The sequence below is a fragment of the Terrapene carolina genome, unplaced genomic scaffold (genome assembly GCF_002925995.2).
Source record: "Terrapene carolina triunguis isolate 2854851 unplaced genomic scaffold, T_m_triunguis-2.0 Scaffold194, whole genome shotgun sequence".
NCBI lineage: Eukaryota > Metazoa > Chordata > Testudines > Emydidae > Terrapene > Terrapene triunguis.
In genome coordinates this window covers 7405376-7414134 of record NW_020664545.1, presented here as the reverse complement: position 1 = coordinate 7414134, position 8759 = coordinate 7405376, and positions in this window count along the sequence as shown.

Genomic DNA, 8759 nt, shown 5'->3' with positions numbered 1-8759 from the left:
AAAACCACTTGTTGCTTTTGAGAATTGAGGCCGGTTCTATTAAAGACAAATTTTCTTGCTCAAAACCCTTTCAACTGTTAAAAGTGGCTGAATTAAAAAAACCCCCAACAGCAAACACACTTTTCACCATGTATGCTGTGCCGGTCTCTTGCGTCTCGGGGCTTGGACAGTGAAAACAAAATAGTTCTGCTTTGGTTTCTGGTTTTTGAAGCCACTGTGAATAAGCGGAACGGTTGAATCCAGAGAGCTTTGTAATGAAATTATAAGCAGACCAATATGAAATCAATGCAGTTCGTATTACTGCAGCATTCGTTAAACTTCCTTTACCAGCCCCTGTACATAGAATCATAGAATCTGAGGGTTGGAAGGGACCTCAGGAGGTCATCTAGTCCCACCCCCATGAGAGCAAACGTCCTGCTTTTTCCAGGACTGTCCCGTTTTTAAATCATCTCTCCTGGAAATGTGAAGCCTTAAAGCAGGACACTGCAGTGTCACACTCCTGTTCTCCAGCTCCCCTCTGCTGCTGCTCTAAGCAACGGGAATCAGTTCTCTCCAGCACCCACCGCCCAGGAGGGTAATTGCCGCCTGGCAGATGGCACTGGCATCACCTTCCCTGGCAGGACAGGGGGTACAGCCAGTAGCGGCTGCAGCAGCAGCACTGGTACCACCCAGGCTGGCAGAAGCGGGGCCCAGCCGGCTCTCTTGACAGCCCTGGCCCCACCATAAATGGGAGGAGTGGGGCTTGACTCAACCAGCTGGCAGTAGCACCAGCTCAGGAGATGAGGCGGAAGGGGAGAGTGCAAGGAACGGGTTGGGAGAAGGGAGAAAAGCACCATGTTCCCCACTGGTGAGGGGGTGGGAAGTTACTGCCCCCACAGGGATAGGAGTCACCCCTTCTCTCACCCACCCCTCCCAGCCCCCCAGGGGATGGGGTCTTGGTTTGTGCCCACTAAGCTGATGACCTGTTCCTTCAGGTTGTACATAACGATCTTGTCCACTTTTTTGTTTTGTTTCCCTAAGCTAGCTGCAGGTGGGTCAGTCTTCGAGGGCAGAAAGCAGAGAGGCAGTGCTTTTGTTTCCTCCCCTCCCCTCCCCTTCCCTCCCCAGCATTTTCTGCCAGAAATGTGGAGGTAGCTGTTTTGTCACTGATACATGGGTTATCTGGTCTCACAATGGGCTGAAGACCGCCTGAGACCTCTTGTGAGGGGCTTTAGTCCAAAAAGCTGTGAATGGAAGTTCAGAGGTCGCCTGAGGGACCTTACAGTTGTTTTGTCCCTGAATAAGAAAATGTGTTTCCATATGGATAAGGATAATTGCTTGGAGTCGGTCTCTCCTCCCCTCTGTGCCTAGGACCGTCCCAAACCAATGAACATCTCTTGAGGTATTTCTCCTCGTTTGCCCTCGACATCTTCCTGCCCAATGCTACTGATTACGGAGGAGCAGCCGCACCTTCTGCAGCCTGTTACCCCCGCTGGAGCGGGAGGAGAGGCGTTCCCACCGTCCCCTCCCTAGTGTCTGAGCCTGTCTCTCTTTCAAGGCTCATACTTTGCATGTGACTGTGGCCCTTGAAAAGGCAGTCACGCTACAGTGAACATTTAAGGCCCGTTTCTGCTCCTAGTGAAAGTGAAAGTGGGGGATTGTGTCCTCAGTTTAGGTCTCTATGTGGTGCTATCAGTTATCCTATTGGTACACTGCCTGGCTTTCGCCACCAGAAGGATGGGATGAAGTCTGCCCTGGATGTGAAATGTTTTACCAAGTTTGTTGTGTTGGCCTTAGTAGGAATGACATCTTCTTCCCATGCAGCCAGGCAGCTGTCTGTGTGTCAAAACGTTCAGAAATTAATTACATAAAAGGGATTTTTGATCATTTGGGTATGTTGTAGTTTTTCTGAAAGAGGATTTATTGTTCTGAGTAAACCCAGGATAGATACAACCCTTGTGTAGCCTATTAATCTAAGATGGCCATCTGCATATATAGGAGTGCATATTCATGTGCAGTATGTATACACTGTCTGCATACACAGATGGACGGATATTACAGTTTTCTACTCAAATATCTGTGCCTTTAATAACTACGAAGAAATTCTGAGTGTTTGTCTTTCCAGAGATAGTGATTAGATAGCAACATAAGGATTTAATCTCTGTACAAACTGTAAAGAGATCTATGGTATGGCTGGCTGGATAAATAGATTAGAAAAATAGGCAGATTAAAAATGGACTGGAATGAACAGATTAGATAGATGGCTAGAGAGAGCGCTATTAATAAATGGAGATATATAGCTGTTGGTCAAACCTCCAGCCCTTTGCTAGCTTTGAAAGGATCTAATGATTTATTATTACTGTGGACGGTTCGCATAAGCTAAAGATCAAGACCAGTGTGTATATTTGAGTGATATTCAAAACGTTCACCCTGTTCCAAACAACAAGCTGCATCTACTTCTAGGAACTAGTTTATAAGATGCTTGGGGCTGCACGCTTAGGACATGTAAACACATCCGTGTGTGCACAAGCAGCAAAAGCCTCTCTCCATTAGCCCCTGCCGCTGCTTCTTGAGTCTGTCTCTTTAGTCTGTATCTTTGGGACTCTGTCCATCCAAATAGGGCGTAGCGTCGTTTTATTTCCCACCACAAAGCAGCGCTGAAGAACAGCAAAGACAGACCTGACATGCCATGTCCTAGGTCTGTAGTCCCCCCCGCCCTCCGTCTGGATACATAAGTAGCACCTTTCCTAGCGCCATATTTAAATAATCTCTTCTGCAGCACTAGTTCTTACTAGAAATTAAAGGTGGGCCCAAACCAGAATTCGGGATTCAAACTTGGCCTTGGATTTACGATGTCTGCTATCAATGCCAAGCCAGGGGTTACGTGAAATGTGGATCAGTATCTAAAGTTCCCGCATGGTTTGGTGTATGCAAATTCAGTGACTGGATTCAACCCGTTGTAGAGCTAGGGTCAGACCTGGATTTGGGATTTTGCTTTAGGCCCATCCATATTAGAAATGTGCTAACCGTTTCCAGGGCCAAGTGCAGGTGCTGGCAGATGGTTCCAAGAGGCTGGTCAGTTTGCCCATGTCTGCTCAGCAGCTGAGTTTCTAATAGCTTTTCCAATGAAGTCAACAGTTGGTATTGACTATTAACTTTGGTAGCAGTGAAGCAGGTAAAAAAGGCATCTATGCTTCTGCTAGGGCAGACAAGCATGACTTCTGGGGTGCTCTGTGCTTTATCGGATTAGTGACAAGTAATGGCAAGGATCCTGAAGGCAGCTAGAGTTCTGGCTTCTAAGTTTGCCTTGGAGCAGTTGAAGGTCCTATACTAGGGGTTCTCAAAGTGTGGGTCGGGACCCACTTTGGGGTCCCAATCCCATTTTAAAGGGGTCGCCAAAGCTGGCGTTAGACTTGTTGGGGCCCAGGGTCGAAGCCTGAGGGCTTCAGCTTTGGCTCCCTCTGCCCAGGGCAGCAGGGTTCAGGCGGGCTTGGGCTTTGGTCCCCCTCCTGGGGTCATGTAGTAATTCTTGTTGTCACAAGAGGATTACGGTACAATGAGAACTGCTGTCCTGTACAGTGTATAGCGAGTGGTTGGATCATGGGACTGGCAAATCTGAACTAGTGCTGGTTGGGTTTTTTAATTAGACAATTTTTCGTTGAAAAAAATGCCAATTTGTTGAAACTAAATCTCTTTGTGGGAAAGGGTCGGTTTGGAGGATTTTCTCGACTTCAAAACCTTTTCTTCAACTTTTTCTCAAGTTGTCAAAACATTTAGTTTTGGCATCTCTTGAAATGAAAATTTTCTGGTTTGAAATGACTTTTTTTTTTTTAGAAATTTAAGCAGATTAGAGTGTAAAAAAAATAAAAAATGGTTGAAGTCAAAATGAAACATTTGGATTGACCCAAACTGAAATTTGTTTTGAATTTTTGGTTTGTGAAAATTTGAGATTTTTTACTTTTCTTTTTTGTCCTCATTCAGGACAGGAAAAAATGATCTTTCAAAAAATTTGCGGGATGAGGAAACTGGTTCCTGCCCTGCTCCAGTCTGGACTCCTGGGTTCTTATTCCCCAGCTGTGCTACTGACAGCCACATGTCACTAGTGGCCTCCTTTTCACACTTTTCCTGCAGCGGCTAGCAATGCTCGGGATGTTTGGTTGTGCTCCGGGGGAGGGAGAAATGACACTTATTTTGGTTACACACAGAGTCCATAGTGTACCTGCAGTTGTAGAATTGCAGAAATTCTAGGGCTACAATTAGAAACACTGTTCGGGTTGCATTTTATGACTCCCCAGGAAGTTCTGGTGACCTCATTAGTGAATTTAGAACAGGCTTGCCTGATCCTCTCCCCAGGGCATGGGCTAGATGAGTTAAGAAAACCAACTTCTCTGACTCAAATATATTTACTTTTTCTGTTTCAGTTCTACACCTGTTTGATTAGTGATTTGGGGGTAGTAGCCATTACTAAATTCGTTTAGGAAAAAGCTATTTTTCCCCTTACTCTGCCTGCTTTTCTCACTATAATTAAAGAACACTAACACGCAGGGTTTCTAATGGCAAAGGGCTTCCCCTGGCCTGGGAACTGGCTTGCCACATGTTGTAGCTCAGTAAACTGAGAGGTTTTTCTTCTAGAGATACACTAAGGTCCCTTTGTACTGCCATGGTGTGTAAAGGGGTCTTTGTGTATATGAGAATGAGGTCCCTTGTGTGTTTTGTCCATATTGGTTGCCTCTGTCCCCCTACAAGCCTCCTGTGCATCCTAAGAAAATATCTCCTCTCTCAGGGTGTCTTTCCCATGTTCCAAACTAGCCTGCCAGCTATTGCTTCATCTTAGGAGGAGGCAGAAATTCACACAGCTGCAGCCGGTCAGCTGAGTGCCTTCAGGTGCGTCTCATTAACTGACCCAGTGGCGTAGCCTGAGCAGATATTCCCATTATCAGCGTCTGGACGAGGACTGGAGACTAGGGTAGGTCAATGCTTGTGACACCATCTACTTGGCGTGCTCTTCCCAGTGGGTTAGCTGACATTTGCTCAAGACAAAAAAAGAAGGTGGATCTTAGATGTCAAGGGATTTTAATTGGGAGTAAGAGTCTCTCTCCAATGGGTGACCCTTAACTGGCTGGCAGCATCTTTTGGGTGTGCAACTGAAAGATTACTGTTGGCGGGAAGTCTGTGCATGAGAGTGCATTCAGTCAGCAGGTGAGGGAATGCTGTAATGTTCCACTTAGATCTCCGGGTGGCAGTGTCTATGAACTGTTCTCAAGCGCTGGTGATGCTTCACCAGCTACATTCGAGTTAAGGAAGAAGAATTCGGAATTGACCTTTGGAAGCAACATAAATAGACCATTATGTTTAAAAGGAGAAGAGACAGGCAATAGAGATGGTTTAGAGACTCATTTATTAAACTAGGGAGAGAGTCTCTTCAGGATTTGCATATAAATGATTGCATAATAGTTGCTGCAGGAAAATGTCTTAAAGTCCACCGGCTGCTGAGCAGAACAAGACCGGGTGTGGTTTGGAAAACAAGTCTCAGTAGCTGTTGGAATAATCTTCGCTTCTCAAAGGTGAGAAGCGTGATTTCCATGCTGATGCCCTTGATATATAGAGGGACCTGGGGTTTAATGTAGCAACGTCTTTCGGATGGGTGCGTTGGAGGCTCTGCCCATATTAACTGGAGTGACGTGAGGTGAATCCTTCAGGGTTAGGGACTGAAATGTGCTACGGCCTCTTCTTCAAGAAATACATTTACAGCTTAGCCTGCTCGGCTGGAGGTGGTTTTGGTTTCCAACCTGGTCACATCCCCATTCTCCTGCTTTTTCTTGGCTGGCTAGTCTGCCTTTAATAAGGTCCTGCCACCAAGGTCTCCCCTGTAAAGCCAGTATATTTAATAACCTTTCTCCTGGCATAAGGAATTATGCCAGTGTAGATCCCTAGCCTCTGTGCTGAGACGCTGCTTTTGGGTACAAATACTGCCTGCAATTATTTACTCTTTTCACATACGTGCTAACATAGCTAATCAACTCACTGTCAAAGCTGACATTAAAAAGCAATGCAAAACCCTCTTCCTGTGGATCGATAGTAAGTGGCTAGCCAAAACCTCCCTGAGTACCTTGCTGAAAGCTGACTTGAATGGCCCTAAAACTAGGATTTTGTTAATAAAAATAAGAATGTGAGCTAACAAGGGATCGAGTTTCAGGCTACTGCAGTCTGACAGTAAATCCTGAAAACTTGGGTGAAGACTCAAACTCCACCTCGATCATTCCAGCAACAAGTACCCCTGTAACACCACAGCTAGTGCATTATGCATGTCTCGTATCCTAGAATAACTTATGCTCAATCAAACCTGAAGCACGTCAGTCTATTGTATTCAGAGTCAATGCATTAGAATGTAATTTCACCAGTTCATGAGCCCAAGTAAAATGTTACATCAGCTAGGCTATTAAAGGCAGATTTCTGCCTGTATTCATTTAGTCTCTGCTTCCCAGAGGTCTGGAGCAGTCTGGGCTCAGAGAGAGTGTAAAATCTATGCTGGTTATCTTGCATCATAAAATGAATCCATGGAAAGATTTGCAGTGTGCATCAATACAAGTTATGCCTGGTGAAGTCAAGTTTTCCAGACAGGAAGTTTTTCGAGGGCTGAGAGAATGTCTTGGAGGGTCCTCCATTATCCCTGTTTGCCCCCTAAGAATTCGCCTTTGGCATCTTCTCTTCATATTTTGCTCTCCTTTGTTTTTGCAGCCCTGGTTGGGATCCCGAATATGTTTCTAAAATAGGGAAGGCATAGGTCAGCTCTGAAGGATCACAGCTGTCTTCCACCTGTCCCAAAAATGGTATGGAGCTTTGTGATTTCTCCCAGTCCTTCTGGGGAGGGAAGAAATGCTGATCTATATCGTTTGGGTTTCCAGTCGTGGAGCCAAGTGATCAGTCATGCTACTAGTTTAATTGCAAAGAGATGGCAGAGAGAGACTTACTGCAGAGGCCAGGCAATGGCGCTAAAATGGATAGTGGAAACCAGGGACCACCTGCTACATCTGAGGATCGGAGAGAATGTCTGTGACCAGGCAGAATCTCTCTCATCTGCTTTCAAATCTCAGTTCCTTTTTCCTCTTCGTTTTGTTTAAGCGGAGAAGGGATTTGCATAGATTCCACTCTAGAACACCAGTGCCTGCTAGGCCATTCTCGCTATTGATAATCCTCGGTCAGAACGGCCTTCTTTACACCTTTCTTCTTCCCACTTACGCTTAGTTCTCCTGGTATGTGGGTTACACTGAAGACAGGAATTTGGGCTGACATCTCAACCATTGGAGGACTTACACCCTTCACTTCGATTTCTGCTCAATTGGCCTTTTCTAAAAGTTCCACGGCCCCATTGATTTGGCACGGACGAGTTTAGTGTAGCAGGATTGCAAGATGGGAAAGGGATAGTCCTGGGCAGAATTTTTCACTGAGCGAACAATTGATTTTTTTGGTTCAGTGACTGAATGAAAAAAAAGTCTTTAAAAAAAAAAAAAAAATTTTTTTTTGAGTTATTTTATTTGTTTTTTTTCTTTTCAAAAATGTCTAAACTGTTTTGATTTTTTTTTTTTTAAAAAATGTCATGCTGGATTTGTGAATAGTTTTGGTCCCTCTGAAAGTGCATTTTTCAGTAATTAAACTAATTGATTGAAAAATGCTGCCCAGCTGTCACCATAATGTTTTTGTTTCTTGTTGTTACAATGTAGCGTTTGGAACGAAGCTGGGTGTTGAAGTGCTGCTATTGGGAATATCACCTCTGCTGTATTTTGTATGTGTGGAATCAGTTTAGTACAAGACTTTCCTGCTTTCATGGGCTTTCATTTTACATTTGCTTTTCTAAATGGCTTCCTCTGCTAGCGATTGTTTTTTTGGAAAGGTTTACGTATTTCCCAGCTGCTGTTCCAATTCTCTGTAGCATTCACTGTACCGTAGTTCGTTTGGTACTTACTTATTCTGCGTTCAGTAGGAATTTTTACATCTCAACACAGGAGATGGTCATGCCATCTCGGAAAAGATGGAGCAGAAATAGGAGGCTGAAGACTGGTGATGAAAATTATTAGAGGCATGGAGAGACTTCAGTAACAGTGGAGAAAAAATGGGACTGTTTTAGTGCAGAGAGCAGAAGAATTGGTAGGCAATTGATGGAACACAATGAACGGTGCAGAGAAGGAAAATTGGAGATTCCTTTTTGCCTTCTGATAATACAATAAGGGACATTTGAAGTCAACAAATTGATAAAAAGAGACACTTTCCTTTTACACAATGCCTAGCTTGTAGCCTTGAGTTCCAAAGGTCAGTTATAGTAGAGCCCAAGATCTCACTAGGAGTCAAAGGATTATGAGCCATATACATGTCTGAGGATATCCAGGTACAATAGACAGGATTCAAAATGGGGGAGATTTTCCTTATCTGTCTTTTTTTTTTTTTTTTTTTTCCCTTTCAGATCCTCTGTGCTAGTTCAGAGGCTTATGGTAAATCTCCCAGCCAACAGCTGGGGACTATACAGTGTCATTCCCTGTAGAGGAGGAGTTTGTCAGCCTGATACTTGGAAAGCAGGTCTGTAATAACTTGCTACCTTTTTCCCCTTTAAACTTAAACTGAACCAATGTGCAGAATGAGGCTAGTCTGAATGGGGAGGAGGGTCAAAGTAGGATTCCGGGCACCTCCCACAATGGACTGCAGGATGCTCTTCCGAGCACTGCACTTGCCAAGGTCTGGACTTCCACATTGCTATGTTTGGAAAAGGTACTGCTCCCTCCTCCTGC